Here is a 16384-nt window from a genome sequence, read left to right as displayed (position 1 = left end):
AATACAAAATAAAGAATCATGGTGTAACATTACAGGACAGAGCTATACATCTTTCCCAGTGCTCTGGCTGCAATATTCATTTTAAAGGAAATGTTACCTCTAGTGTAATACCCATAATGAACCCCTGAGCTTGTTGCTATTTTGTGAATTTTATACAGGGCAAAATTAAGGTTCAGAAAAGATTTGTCATGGATAATATAGTAACCAGAACCTGGAATCTCATGAGGCAGGAGCAGGAGCCCCGAAGCCTTCCCTTGAGCAGTTCTCTCTAGGAGCATCTCAAAGTGAAGCGATGAACAGCCAAAACTATCCTAAGTCTCCAAAGGCCCCCTCTCTTGTTTCTGGCTCACTTATATATCTCCTCTCTGAGTCTGTTCACACATCTTTTCAGCTGGCAACAATCAAGCTCCCGCAGGAGGAGGTAGTTTGCCTTCTAGTGGATTAACATCACCTGTTCTCTCACAAAACTATTCTCCATCCCACCTATCCCACACTTGGGATCATAACAAAAACAGGTTTATATCCCCTTCAAAAGCTTGTATCTGAAATTTACCTAAGTTTTGTAATTTGTAGTGCTTTTATTTCTTTGTATAGATTGCAATTATTTGTTGTCATTCTCCAATCAGAAGAAATTAATTTGAATATTTTTAACAGAATGTTTGTTGTCAACAGATTCTCTCAGCTTTTATTTAATCTAAAAGATCAACCTTTTTCCATTTTGTATTTAAGACACTTACATTGGACATAGAACTCTAAATTGACATGATTTGTTTCTTTGATTACTTTAAAGCCATTCCTTTATTTTCTGACTTTTATGGTTTCAGTCAAGTTTAATCCATTTTCTGTTTATCTGTATATAATGTATCATTTTCCTTTGGCATCTTTTAAGATATTCTTTTACCTTTGTTTTTTCTTGGTGTGACTATGAGGTAGGTACAAGTGCTTACATTAAAATTCATTAAAACTCATGCTTAGGGATCTTCAAGAATTTTAGGTATCTCTGATGATTCATTATATCTTAATAATTCTCAGGCACTGTTTCTTTATATATTGGTTTTTCCATTTCTCTTATTTTCAGCCCTCCCCAAACCTTTTCCTTTGCTTCTTTTTCTAGGACGATAGGTTAGACTATGTGATATATAGCAATAGCTCTTGGAAACGTTATCCTAGACATTTTTCTCTTTGTATTTCCATTTAGGTCTTTTATATTAATCAGTCTTCTAGTTATATTAACCATGTCTGTCTTCAAATATATTAATCTTTTAATAGGTCCATTGAGGGAATTCCTCATTTCAGATATTTTCACTTGACTCTTCTTCATACTTCTCATTGCTCTGCTGAAGATCACAACATTCCTTTTCAATTGCTTTGTCCAATTATTTTTAACAGATCTGCAATCTAGAGTCATTTAATTTACTGTTATTTAAAAAACCTTTTATGATGGCTCCACAATTTGAATCTGTTAATTGCTTTTACTTTTGATGTTGGGTTACCTTTTGTGTGTCTTATTATTTTGGATTGACTGTTTTAGCAGTACAGACTTGTGCTAATAATATTTACATGTATAAACAGGCAGAGATTCTTTTCTTAGGCAGTTAGAATCAGTATGAAAAATTGAGCAAAACTAGTTAGGAAATAAAGCAGTTGTGATTTTATTTTTGCTGACTTCAGTGTTCTGCAGGTTTCAACTGCTTTGATGTGGTGCTTAAATTAAAGACCCACATGTCTGAAAGGATTTTCTTGGTGTTTTCTCTTCTCTCTAGGCTTTCTTTTAATTTTATTTCATTTTTTTATTTATCCTTCTCTCAAACAATACATCCTGACTGCAGTCTCTCTTTTCTCCCCTCCTCCCAGTCCCCCTCCTACCTCCCTTATCCCTCAGATCCACTCCTCTATTTCCCTTCAGAAAAGAGCAGGCCTCCCAGTGATACCAACCAAATACTGCATAAGAAGATTCAATAAGACTAGGTACAAACCCTCATATCAAGGTTGGACAAGGCAACCTAATATGAGGAAAATGTTCACAAGAGCCAGCAATAGAGTCAGAGACCCCCCCGCACACACACCACTGTCAGAAGTGCCTTAAGAATACAAAGCCACACAACATAACATACATACTAAGGCTCTAGCTCAGACTCATACAGGTTCCCTGATTGTCAGTTCAGTCTCTGTTAGCTCCTATGAGCCCTGCTTGGTTGATTCTGCAGGCTGTGTTCTCCTGGTGTCCTCAACCCCTCTGGTTCCTACAATCCTTCCACTCCCTTTGCTGCAAGGTTTTATTTTTGTGCATTCTTGTGCTGTAGAGATTCTCTTAGACCGTTGTTGCTTGTTACTTGCCACTTACCTTGAAGTACAACAGATGAAGTTTATTCATGTCCCAGTTTAATCTTAGGCCTTACAAGGACTTGTCAGTCTGGGATTCCAGGTTGGGATTTATTTACCATTCTTGTTCCTCCTATTCCTCCCTTTGGAAGCTAAACTTAGTTTTCTATTTCTAGTTGATCTTAGGTGAGAGTTTCTGACCCTTCCTGGGAAGCAATAAGTTTTTGATTGGGATTAAGGTCACAAGAGACAGTTTTTGCCCTCACTACAGAGGGCAATTTTTTGCTTACATCTTTCCCCCGAATTTCATGTCTTTACAGATGAAGACTCCTCATCCTTGCATCTTTTATTACCCAATACATAGTAGATGGTTATTAAGTTGCTGCCAAATAATGAGTAATTTTATTGATACTCAATAATGCTTCTGGGATGTAATGATGAAAAGGAGTGATAACTTGAAGAAATAGCTTTGTTCTGAGCTACAGAGATAGCGCAGTGGTTAACGTGCTTGGCAAACAAGAGTAACAGAGTTTATATCCCCAAAACCCATGTAAATTCTTGATGGGCATGAAAGTTTGCATATAATTCCATTCTTGTAAAAAAAGAAAACAGAGCCAGAGGACTCCAAGGCAAACTATGTAGTGGTACTATCTGTTTCATCAAGCTCTGGGTTTCAATGAGAAACCTTACTTCAGTGAACAAGATAGAAAAGTGAGAAAGATTCATGATATCAACATCCTCTGGCTTCTAAATGTATATTAATACTCCTACATGCATGCATAACACACACACATACACACACATCATCACCACCACATCTCTCTCTCTCTCTCTCTCTCTCTCTCTCTCTCTCTCTCTCTCTCTCTCACACACACACACACACACATACACACACACACACACACATGGAAGGAAAGCTGTGAATGAGAAGAAAAAACTTGTTGAGAATAGTTTCTGGGCCTTGGAGATTGATATCTTCTCTTTCTTCAATGCCTATTATTCTCAGATTTCTTCTTTTCATGGTGTCCTTAATTTCTTGGATGTTTTGTGTCAGTAGTTTTCCAGATTTGGCATTTTCTTTAATGGTTGCTTCAAGATCTGTGATTGTATCTTCTAGACCTGAGATTCGTTCTTCCATCTCTTGGATTCTATTAGAAAAGCTCAGCACAGTGTCATTCGCCTTCTTCTCTGAGGTCTCACGTTCTCGTTTTTCTTCTGTCTTTGTGTTTATCATTGAATCCATTTTCATCTTCATATCTTGAACAGATTTTTTTGATTTCTTTTATCTGATTTTTTGTATATTCCTGGGCTTATTCCATTGTCGCTTTATAGGTCTTCAAATATTGAACTGTTTTATTTATTTCTTTCATCTGGTTGTTTACATTTTCCTGAAAATTTTCCAGTTCCACTCTATGTGCTTCTTTTATGTCTCGCACCTGCTTGGCTGTGTCTTCCTGCATCTGATTTAGAATTTTATTTGTTTCCTCCATTATCATCCTCATTACTAAAGATTTGAAGTCATTTTCTTGTATTTCCATTGTATTTGAGTTCTCCAGGTTGTTTTCTTTGGGATAGCTGGAAATTGGAGACGCCATGTTGTTTTGTTTTTTTGTTTTTTTTTTTTTTTGCGTATGCGTTTATGCTGTCCTTTAGACATCTTGCTGTCTCTGTTTTTGTTGGGTAACTTCCAGAGTTGGGTGGAGGGAGTCTGATGATAGATTCACTTGTTATCTCATGATTTCCATAGGCTGGAAGCCCTGATACTTCACTGGTGTGGATGGCAGGAGGTTAGCCCTGTCGTTTTGGGCTCTCACAGCCAGTGATCCTCAGTTCCCCTTTGCTATGGGTCCTGCAATTGTTCTGGGTCACTGAATGAGCATTGAATCAGGCCAAGGTATCCACAGCCTTTTGGGTCCCCTGCCAAGTCCAGCCAGGGATACTGGGCCCAAACCATGTGTCGAGCTCAGCTAGATTCTCAGGGCCTGAACCGTCTGCCACAGCAGGAGAACTGTGGCTGGGCAGAGCTGGCACCTCTGGTGGAACTGAGCACTCTGCCCAGCCTGTGTCACTGCAGGAGAACTGCGGCTGCACTGAGTTAATGCCTAGGGTGTAATTGAGCTCTCTGCCCAGCCTGTGTCATGGCAGGAGAACTGCGGCTGCCCTGAGCTGGTGCCTAGGGTGGAAGTGAGCGCTCCACCCAGCCTGTGTCACAGCAGGGGAGCTGTGGCTGCTCTGTGGTAGTGCCTCAGGCAGAATTGCTTGCTGAGCTGAGCCAGTGTCTTCACAGCACAGCTCACTGAGCAAACCCAGGACTCTGGGGCTGAACCGTCTGCCGAGTCCAGTTTGGGTCTCAAGGCACCACGCAACCCAAATCCTGTCCAGACTCCCCTCTCTCGCAGCAACTCCCACCGTCCACCACACCAATCGCCTCCACTGGAAGGCTCTGAGCTGCAAACCTCAGCCACCGCCGCCGATGCCGCTGGTGTTGCTGGTGCCACTGGTGCCGCTGGTGACACTCCTGTCTCTGCCACTGCTGCTCTGATCCGAGAAAGTCTGCGCTCCTCCCATGTGCAGGGGCAAGCAGGTCCTCCGCACCCTGGTCCCTCCGAACCGTGGAGCACTTCTGCTGCCGTGGTGTGGGGACCTTGGTGTTCCTGGCTCAGAATTCTGTGCAATTCCCTGAATTGTTCACTGGAGCTTCCAAACACGGTCCATACTGCTCGCCGCCATCTTGGATCTCCTCGAGCGCTCAGCTGACACTCTTAATTGATGAATGGATTAGTCACTTGCATGTTCCAGATGGCACAAGCTAAGAAAACACGGAATGATTACCACTCTGTGGAAAATCACCTCTGCCCTGAATGCTGGGCTTAAAGGATTGCCATCGCCATACAGGGGCAATAAACGTCTCTAATCAAGGGTGCTTCCTTTGCAGAGGTCAGGAATTGTTTTTTTGTTCCCTGGCTGTGATCCTATGTGAAGCCTCCTACTGCCTCTGATCTTGAAAAACTCTTTGCCTCTAATTCCAGCTCCAGGCGATTAACTCCCAGCCAGGCCTCAACAGGCCGATTGTATGAAACCTACAAGTCCATGATTGCATGCAGTACACTCACAACAGCCACTAGAGTCCTGAAAGTTGATAATGATTTTTTAGTATAATTTGGGCCCACAATTAGAAATTTTTTGTCCATTCACTTGTGTGTTCCAAAAGAAATGGTAGGACAGATTAAAGAGAAACACTTTTATAATTCTTTAGCAAGACATAGAGTTCATGTCAGGTGAGAGATCTTAGAAGGATATGTTACATGGAAATACAAGCTATTTAGGAAATGTCTTGCCATGTGTTCTCCACACTGTCCAAGCCTAGAGGGAAAAAATCACTACTATATGTTTAAGAAATGAGTCTGAATATAGTACTTTAAAAATAGTAACCCTGCAGTACTTGACAATAACTTATGGTTGCCTGTAGAGAAGTAAAAGTTGCTTTTAAAAGTTGCAGAAGTAACATTATGGCTTAAGAAGTATTTTGTTACAGTAGCTGAGAGGAAGATAACATTCCTCTCCAATCAATGTGCCAAGAGAGGTCTGCAGACAATGAATGCTGTCAGTCATCAAGACTAGCATTTCAAAAGAGATAAGGGGACTGAATAAGAGGCTTCGTGGTTAAGAGCACCTGCTGCTCTTGCAGATGACTGAGGTTCAATCCCCAGCACCCACATAGCAGCTAGCAATCATCTGTAACTCAGTTCCAGGGTATCTAACACCTCTTTTGGCCTCTGTGGTCACCAGGCTCACAAATGATTCCTATACATGCAGACAAAACACCCATAAACATAAAATTAAAAGTTTTTAAAATTAAAAAAGAGATAACTAGGAAGTCTTTCCCTTAGTCATTTGCTATTAGGGAGGAAGAAAACACACAGTCATTTGATGGCAACATGACCATCAGTATCTTAGTCATGATGAAGTGAAACAAGATTTCTTCCATTACCAAATTTAGTTGAGACTATTTAGTATCATGAGAATAGATCATTACGGATTCCAAGATGGCATCGACCAGTAGGCACCATAGGTGATCTTCTCCGAGGAGACCAGGGACTTGAATGGAACCACAGACTGCTGGATTTTGAGAACTGTAGGTGAGTGGGGCCCCAAACTCCGCAGACCACCAGGGGGTCCAACCCCAGGACAAGCGACAGCCCCGAGGGCTAAACGCACTCCCCAAACTCTGAAAAGGAATCCACAATCAAGCTGTAGCCAGCACAAAAAACCCAAATTCGCCATTTGGGGAGGAGATTTTCCGGAGCCCCAAGCCTGAGGAGTCTCAGCGAATAGGGTGAAACTACCATTGATCCTCTACATCCACACCACGCCAAACTGCGGAGGGCTCCTGCCTAACCCAGGTGGAAACACAGGTGGCGAGTCTCACCAAAAACAACTAGAACTGGCGTATAGCTCACGGACCGCGTCCGCGTCCTGCGCTCAAGCTGAAGCCAGACACAAAGGATTGACCCTGCAAACTGGGGCAGTTAGGAACCGGCGTGGTCTGCTCCCACAGCCCAGTGGGTCCGCCCACGGTATAGGGAGCCGAGGGTCATGCTTGCAGGGACTAACTACTGCCCTAAAGGGAACTGGCAGTACTCCGGCAGGAGATTCACGCCAGTGGTCTGAACCGCCTTTGGTGCCAGCTGCGTGGCCCGGCTGCCGGCAATCCCCAAACAACTGAACTAACTGGGTCCATCTCTGTGGGCCCGCAACAGATCCACCCAGGTTATCGGGAGCCGTGGGTCTTACTGGCAGGGAATAAATGCTGCCCTAAGGCGACACACTCTACCTTTCTCTAGCAGAAAGGGAAAATACAGGAGATTTGTCACCAGCCCCAGCCGAGGGGACGAGCTGCTGGCTCTGACTGGGCTCTCCCCGAACAACAGACCTAGCAGGGGGCATTCTTGCGCGCCCTCGTTAGGACCGCCCACGTTATCCGGAGCTGTGGGCCTTGCTGGCAGGGAATAACTGCTGCCTTAAAGCGTCTGGGAGCGGTCTAAGCGGCTTTTGTCGCCAGCCACGGGGACGATCTGGGCTCTCCCTAGCTGTATCCCACAATATAGGGAGCTGTGGCTCATGCGTGCAGGGTATAACTGCTAATTTATAGCAAGCTGGGAGTGGCCTGGCATACAGGGGCGTGGAAACTGCTACCTCCTCAGATACTGCCAGTGGCCTGAAACCATATGGTTACAGGCACAGATCCTGTAATCTCTAACAGGCAGATCCTAGCTGTGTCAGCTCCTGCAGACCCAGCAAGAACTCCCAAATTCATGGGAAAGGCTGGACGCTCCTACAGAGTATAGAGGCAGAGCTAAAAGACAGCTACAACCCAGAAGATCTGATCCACCTGGGGTCTTGGCTACAAAGCAACAGGAAAGACAGACAGCTGGGATCAACCTACACAACCAGAGAGCTTGTGTGCTGACCTTACTCTAGATCCCAATACTGCTGACTTGAGATACAGCAGTAAGGGGAAAAGGCCCAAACAGAAACCTACTTCGCATGACTCAGCCTGGAGCCTAAGGTGTTGAGAAAAATCTACAGGAGTAGAATCTGAATCACCAGCCTGGTCCAGGGAAGTACTCCCTGTTCCCCACAGGTAAGGGCACCCTACCTATAATCAGACATCAACTATCCACTCCCAAACAGGGAAGGTCACTACAAACCACCTCCCAACATTAGAGTCACCAAAATGACAAGGGGACAACGAAAGAATGCTAACAAAAACCAAAACAGGATGGCATCTCCAGATCCCAGCAATCCTAATGAAAACAACCTGGAGAACCCAACAACAATGGATATACATGAAAACCACCTCAAATCCTTAGTAAGTAAGATGATAATGGAAGAAACAAATAAATTTTGTAAACAAATGCAGGAGGAAGCAAACAAGAGGGCTGATGACTTAAAAGAGTCATATAAAGAGGCATTTGAAGAATTTCAGAAAAACACAAATAACCAGATGAAGGAAATTATTAAAACAGTTCAAGACCTGAAGATAAAAATGGAAGATATCATAAAAGAACGCACGCAAGAAAAACGTGATCGAGAAGCATCAGAAAAGAAAGCAAACATCTCAGAGGTGGCCTTATCTAACAGATTGCAAGAAATGGAAGAACGAATATCAGGACTTGAAGATACAATCGCACAATTGGAAACAATCATCCAGGATAATGCTAAATCTGAAAAGTTCCTGACACAAAGCGTTCATGAAATAAAAGACAACATGAAAAGACGAAACTTGAGAATAATAGGGATAGAGGAAAGAGAAGGCAACTGACTCCACAGCCCAGAAAATATCTTTAACCGAACAATAGAAGAAAATTTCCCCAATTTGAAGAAGGAGATGCATACGAACATACAAGAGGCCTACAGAACACCAAATAGAATAGACCCAAAAAGAAAATCTTCCCTCCACATAATAATAACAACACAAAATATACAGAACAAGGAAAAATATTAAAAGCGGCAAGAGAAAAAGGACGAGTAACATATGAAGGCAAACCTATCAGAATCACTCCTGACTTCTCAGCAGAGACCATGAAAGCCAGAAGGGCCTGGACAGAGGTTCTGCAAACGCTAAGAGAACACAGATACCAGGCAAGACTACTATATCCAGCAAAATTATCAATAACCATTGGAGGTGAAGACAAGATATTCCATGACAAAAACAAATTCACACAGTACCTAGCAACAAATCCGGCTTTACAGAAGTTACTAGAAGGAAAACTCCACCCCAACTGGTCAAACTACAACCAAAAATACATAAGAAATAAATAACTACACCATTGCAAAATCACAACTTCACAAAAACTCGATTGTTACAAATACCAAAAATGAAGGGACTTACCAATCACTGGTCATTAATATCTCTCAACATTAATGGTCTCAACTCTCCAATAAAAAGACACAGACTAACAGAGTGGATGCATAAACACGACCCAACATTCTTCTGCATTCAAGAAACACATCACAACCACAAGGACAGACATTGCCTCAGAGTAAAAGGTTGGGGAAAAATATTCCAAGCAAATGGTCACAAGAAACAAGCTGGGGTAGCTATTCTAATATCTAATAAAATAGACTTTCAACCAAAATTAGTCAAAAGAGACAAGGATGGTCACTTCATACTTGTCAAAGGTAAAGTCAACCAGGAAGACATCACGATTTTGAACATCTATGCTCCGAATACAAGGGCTCCGACATTTGTAAAAGAGTTATTAACAAAGCTTGCCCCATTCATCGATACCTACACATTAATAGTGGGAGACTTCAACACCCCACTTTCACTCAAGGATAGGACTTTGATTTCAAAACTAAGCCGGGAAATAACCTCATTAACCAATGTCATGAATCAAATGGATCTAACAGATATCTACAGAACTTTCCACCCAAACGCAAAGGAGTATACCTTTTTCTCAGCACCCCATGGAACGTTCTCTAAAATTGATCACATAGTTGGTCACAAAGCAAACCTCAACAGATACAAGAAGATTGAAATAATACCTTGTATCTTATCAGATCACCATGGTCTAAGGCTGGACTTCAACAACAATAGAAATAACAAAAAGCATACCAACACGTGGAAACTAAACAACTTTCTACTTAATGACACATGGGTCACGGAAGAAATAAGGGAAGAAATAAAAGACTTCCTGAAATTCAATGAAAATGATGGAACAACATACCCAAATTTGTGGGACACATTGAAAGCAGTGCTAAGAGGAAAATTCATAGCACTAAGTGCCTTTAAAAAGAAAATGGAATCATCTCACATAAACAACCTAACAACACATCTGGAAGCCCTAGAAAAAAAAGAAGCAGAAACACCCAAGAGGAGTAGACGCCTGGAAATAATCAAACTCAGGGCTGAAATCAATAAATTAGAAACAAAGAGAACAATCCAAAGAATCAACAAAACCAAGAGCTGGTTCTTTGAGAAAATTAACAAGATAGACAAACCGTTAGCCAATCTTACTAAAAGACAAAGAAACGCTATCCAAATTAACAAAATCAGAAATGAAAAGGGAGACATAACAACAGACACCGAAGAAATACAAAGAATCGTAAGGACCTATTTCAAAGACATTTATGCCACAAAATTTGAAAATTTAAGGGAAATGGACAAATTTCTCGACTGATTCCATTTACCAAAATTGAACCAAGACCAGATAAAAAAATTAAATAGCCCTATTTTGCCTATAGAAATAGAAGCAACCATTGATAGTCTTCCAACCAAAAAAAGCCCAGGGCCAGATGGTTTCAGCGCAGAATTCTACCAGTCCTTCAAAGAGGAGCTAATACCGATACTATTCAAGCTATTCCGAAAGATAGAAATGGACGGAATATTACCAAACTCCTTCTATGAGGCCACAGTCACATTGATACCTAAACCCCACAAAGACCCAACAAAAAAAGAGAATTTCAGACCAATTTCTCTTATGAACATTGATGCAAAAATACTCAACAAAATACTCGCAAAGCGAATACAACAGCATATCAAAGACATCATTCACCATGACCAGGTAGGCTTCATTCCAGGAATGCAGGGATGGTTTAACATATGGAAATCCATCAATGTAATCCACCATATAAACAAACTGAAAGAGAAAAACCATATGATCATCTCTTTAGATGCAGAAAAAGCATTTGACAAAATCCAACACCCATTTATGTTTAAAGTTCTGGAGAGATCGGGAATACAAGGCACTTTTCTAAACACAATAAAGGCTATATACAGCAAACCAATAGCCAACATTAAATTAAATGGAGAGATACTCAAGGAAATCCCTCTAAAATCAGGGACCAGACAAGGCTGCCCACTTTCCCCATATCTCTTTAATATAGTTCTTGAAGTTCTAGCCAGAGCAATAAGACATCAAAAGGAGATCAAGGGGATCCAAATGGGAAAGGAAGAAGTAAAATTATCCCTATTTGCAGATGATATGATAGTGTATATAAGTGACCCCAAAAATTCCACCAGAGAACTCCTACAGCTGATAAAAACCTTCAGCAAATTGGCAGGATACAAAATAAACTCAAAAAAGTCAGTAGCTTTCCTATATACAAATGACAAACAGGCAGAGGAAGAAATTAGAAAAATTACTCCCTTCACGATAGCCACAAGCAATATCAAATATCTAGGAATAACCCTAACCAAGCAAGTGAAGGATTTATTTGAAAAAAACTTTAAACCTCTGAAGAAAGAGATTAAAAATGACATCAGAAGATGGCGGGATCTACCTTGTTCGTGGATTGGAAGAATCAACATAGTAAAAATGGCCATCTTACCAAAAGCAATTTACAGATTCAATGCAATCCCTATCAGAATACCTACTAAATATTTTGAAGATATTGAAAGAACAATTCTCAACTTCATATGGAGAAACAAAAAGCCCAGAATAGCAAAATCAATCCTATACAATAAAAGATCCGCTGGAGGAATCTCCATACCTGATCTCAAGTTGTACTATAGAGCAACAGTAATTAAAACAGCATGGTACTGGCACAGCAATAGGCTAGTGGATCAATGGAATCGAACTGAAGACCCAGAGATGAATCCACACACATTTGCTCACCTGATTTTCGACAAAGAAGCCAAATCCATTCAATGGAAAAACGACAGCATCTTCAACAAATGGTGCTGGTCTAACTGGATGTCTACATGTAGAAAAATGAAATTAGACCCATATTTGTCACCATGCACAAAACTCAAGTCCAAGTGAATTAAAGACCTCAACCTAAAACCACAGATATTAACCCAATTAGAGGAAAAAGTGGGGAAGAGTCTGGAACTCATAGGCACAGGAGACAACTTCCTGAACAGAACACCAACAGCCCAGGCCTTAACATCAACAATTAATAAATGGGACCTCATGAGGCTGAGAAGCTTCTGTAAGGCAGGTGACACTGTCAAGAGAACAAAGCGACAGCCTACAGACTGGGAAAAGATCTTCACCGACTCTTCATCTGACAAAGGTCTAATATCCAAAATATATAAAGAACTTAAGAAATTAAACACCACCAAACCAAATAACCCAATAGAGAAATGGGGCGCAGAGCTAAACAGAGAATTCTCAACAGAGGAATATCAAATGGCTGAGAAACACTTAAAGAAATGCTCGACCTCCTTAGTCATCAGAGAAATGCAAATCAAAACGACACTGAGATTCCATCTTACACCCATCAGAATGGCTAAGATCAATAACTCAACTGACACCTCATGCTGGCGAGGGTGTGGAGAAAGAGGAACACTCCTGCATTGCTGGTGGGAATGCAAACTAGTACAACCACTTTGGAAAGCTATCTGGTGCTTTCTCAGAAAAATGGGAATAGGGCTTCCTCAAGACCCAGCTATTCCACTCCTTGGAATATACCCAGAGGATGTACTACTACACAACAGGGACATATGCTCAACCATGTTCATAGCTGCCTTATTCATAATAGCCAGAACTTGGAAACAACCTTCGTGTCCCTCTATAGAAGAATGGATAAAGAAACTGTGGTACATTTACACTATGGAATACTACTCAGCTATTAAAAACAAGGAATTTCCAAAATTTGTGGACAAATGGATTGAACTAGAAATTGTCATAATGAGTGAGTTCACACAGAAGCAAAAAGAGCTAAATGGTATATACTCACTTATATCGAGACACTAGTCCAAGGTGTACGTCCCCATGAAAAACTGTACCTACCAGAATAGTGGGTAAGAGGGGAGGACATCCTATTGAAACTTTAGGTGTGAGAAGCCTGGGAGAAAGAGGAAATGGAAGGATCCAGTGGGTCCTGGAAAACTACAGGCGAGTCTGGGCCCTGGGGCCCTCCGCAAACTGTGGCAACAGCCAAGGAAAAAATAGGCAGTAAAAACCTTGAACTCCTACCCGGACTAGCCGATGGACATTCTCCACTGTTGAGTGGAGAAGGAGATCTAACTTTCACACAAACTCTGGTGCCCCATATTTGAACATGTCCCTTGGACGGAGATGCCTGGTTGCACTCAGAGGAAAGATAATAGGTCACCAAGGAGAGACTTGATACCGTATGAGCATATTCAGGGGGAGGAGGTCCCCCTCAGACACAGACTTAGGGGAGGGGAGGGGAGTAGGGGGGAAGTGGGAGGAAGGGAGGAATGGGAGGATACAGGGGATGGGCTAACAACTGAGATGTAATATGTATAAATTAATAAAATGTATTTAAAAAAAAAGAGAATAGATCATTACTACACAAACGATGGTTCTTACAGTATGCTATCATGTAAATATTGATATTATTTTTATTTGTTATGTGGCTTGTCTTGAAAAATATCAAAATAAAAATTGGAAGTATATATTTTTCTAAATGTGTATCAAACATTATTATAAGTCAATAATCATTTCTTAAATTATAATAATTGCTAAAGGTTATGTGAATATTATCATTATATTAAACATTTAAATTTTAACTGCTAAATTTTAATAAGTTATATGATTATAATAACTAACATCTACTTCTGCAGGCAGTATTATGGCATCATTCAGTTTTAATTGAGTGCTGATTTTAAGATTTGGCCATTTGACATTCTGAGAGATATTTATTTGATGCATGTAGTGTTGTGTATATGAAGTGACTTCCAGGAATTCATATGTTGAACTGCACTGAACTGTACTATATTGACTACATGAACTCTACTGTATTCCTGCACTATACTCTACTCCTCTCTACTCTTTCTGAGCTGCTCTTCACTGCCTTCTCTTTTCTGTCCTGTTCTCATGAGAGTTGGACATATCCTATTTCTTACTCATTGTGTCAAATCCTTCTCTCAGATTCATCACTTTGTCTGCTCCTCAAGGTCTCTATTCTATCCAGAGGGATTAAGGGTGTGCATTCCCAGAAGAAGAGTTAAAGGGATGTACTAAGGGTGTACATCACAACACACCATTAATCCCAGAGAATAGCATCTAATTGAGGGGCAGACAAAGTGACAAATCAGAGAAAATGTTGACAGAATGAGTCTGAGGTAGGATATGCCCAATAAATGGGAAAGAGAGACAACTTAATAGTAGCGCAGGAAGAGAGAAGAGAGAAGTTCAGTTGAATGCAGATGAGATCCTGCTGTTTTCTTCAGTTCCTTTCAAGTTGTGCAGCCAGTGCAATTCAGTTTGTGGGGTTCAGAGGCAATTAAGCCAAGCAGAACAATTCTGTGAGAAGCTGAGAGAAGCCAGTTTAAGTCAGTCAGCTTAGAGAGGACTTTTGAGCCAGAAGAGCTGAGTTGAAGCAGCCATCCAGAGTTTAGAAAAAACTAGAAAGAGTGAGTGTTCTCAGTATTGGAGGCAGAAACATTCTAGGCCTAGGTTAGCAAAGGGAACTGAAAGCTAAAGCTTTCAATGTCTGCACTTATACAAGATTAGATGGGAAAGAGGCTAGAAGCTCCCAGGCCAAGGCCTAGGGATAGTTACATAGAAATGCTCTGGGCTCAGCCTAAGACATGTATTTATAAAGCTCGGGTGTGGCTCTCATCTCATGCCCTCATCCGAGGAAATAAAAACAAAAGTTACATCATTCTATATATTTATCTCATGACACATGACACTCACTACCTAACCCATGCTATGCCAAATTTTTTCAATGAATTCTTGTATAGGCTCAGGTCCTTTCAAAATTTGAATAGAAACCAGAAACTGAATGAAAGTCTGTATGTTGTCTGTTGTTGCATAATAAAAACAAATAATATTCAAATGCATTAGACTAAAGCAGCAATCTTTAATTGGTAATTCAAAATTCATTGGGTAAACAATTTAATGTGAGTCAACTAAAAATCTATTCTTTTAATGGTTGTTTGGCTGTTAGTTGGGACATTTCAGTTCTTTCCTGGGTGTCCTCTCATGGTCCTGTAGTCTAGCTTGTGTTTTTTCACTGGTTAGCTAAAAGAGTTCTAAGAGAAATGAAGAAAATATACAGAAATTCACAGTTCATGAAAAGACTCAATCCAGAATGGATCCTAGCACTGAGAGGGAAAGTGAACCTGGGCTCCCATCCCTAACCAGGAAGCTGTGGGCAATTGATACCAGCTTGCGAAACAAATTAGTTTTCTTCAATGGAATCTCACTGGGTGTATTAACCACACTTCAGGGTAGACTCCATCCCCAGAGTGGTTGGCCAACACAAAACAAACTCAATGGAAATTTTGTAGATTTTTTTTGTCCCAAACTGCTTGGTTAAGACTTTTTTTTTATCATATTGATCTTTTGTTTGTATGCAATTTCCTGATATGATGAGTTAATTTTGATGATGATTGTATGTCTGTGTGTTTTGGTTTTGTTTGTTTGTTTTTTAAAAAGAGAAAAAGAAAAGGCATGGAGTTGGGTGGGTGGGAATGTGAAAAGAATTTAGGAGTTGAAGGAGGAGAACAATATGCTCAGAATATATTCCATGAAAACTTTTCAATTAAAAATAAATAAAGGAGCGGTACAAAAAAACTCTTAATGATTAAGCTCAACTCTCAGCACATTGTTATCTCCACCACATTTTATTGTTGTATAGAACAGAGCAAAAGATAGAAAACTAGATTCTAACTTATGATTGTAGGAGCTGTGAAGTCACATTATAAAAGATTGGAATACAGGACAAAGTGAGGAAGTGAGGTTATTTTTATAATCATAAAATATTGTGCTCAGCATAGCCAGTAGTTCACTGTAAGATATCAGTACTTAAATGGATTTCTTTGCAAGGTAGTTGAAATGCTTTAATGAAATCTATTCATTTTGAGTGGAAAATTACCCTAAAATTATCATTTAGTAGCTGCCTTCAATTGTGAAATCATCTTATTCAAGGTTTTGAAGCTCTTGCAGGTAATTAGTTTATTTGAGCATCACAGGCACTCTACTCATATGTTATTACACTTATTTTCCCTTTGAGAAAGTAGAACTAGAGCAGTGATTCTTGAAATTTGCTTTAGTTTGAAGAGATGTTAAAAATACTATTTTCAAGAGTATACCCCAGATCTGTTCACCATAGTTAATATTTTCAACAACAAGCA

This window comes from Acomys minous (assembly GCF_964271855.1).
Source record: "Acomys minous genome assembly, chromosome: 7".
NCBI lineage: Eukaryota > Metazoa > Chordata > Mammalia > Rodentia > Muridae > Acomys > Acomys minous.
This window is presented reverse-complemented; position numbering follows the sequence as displayed.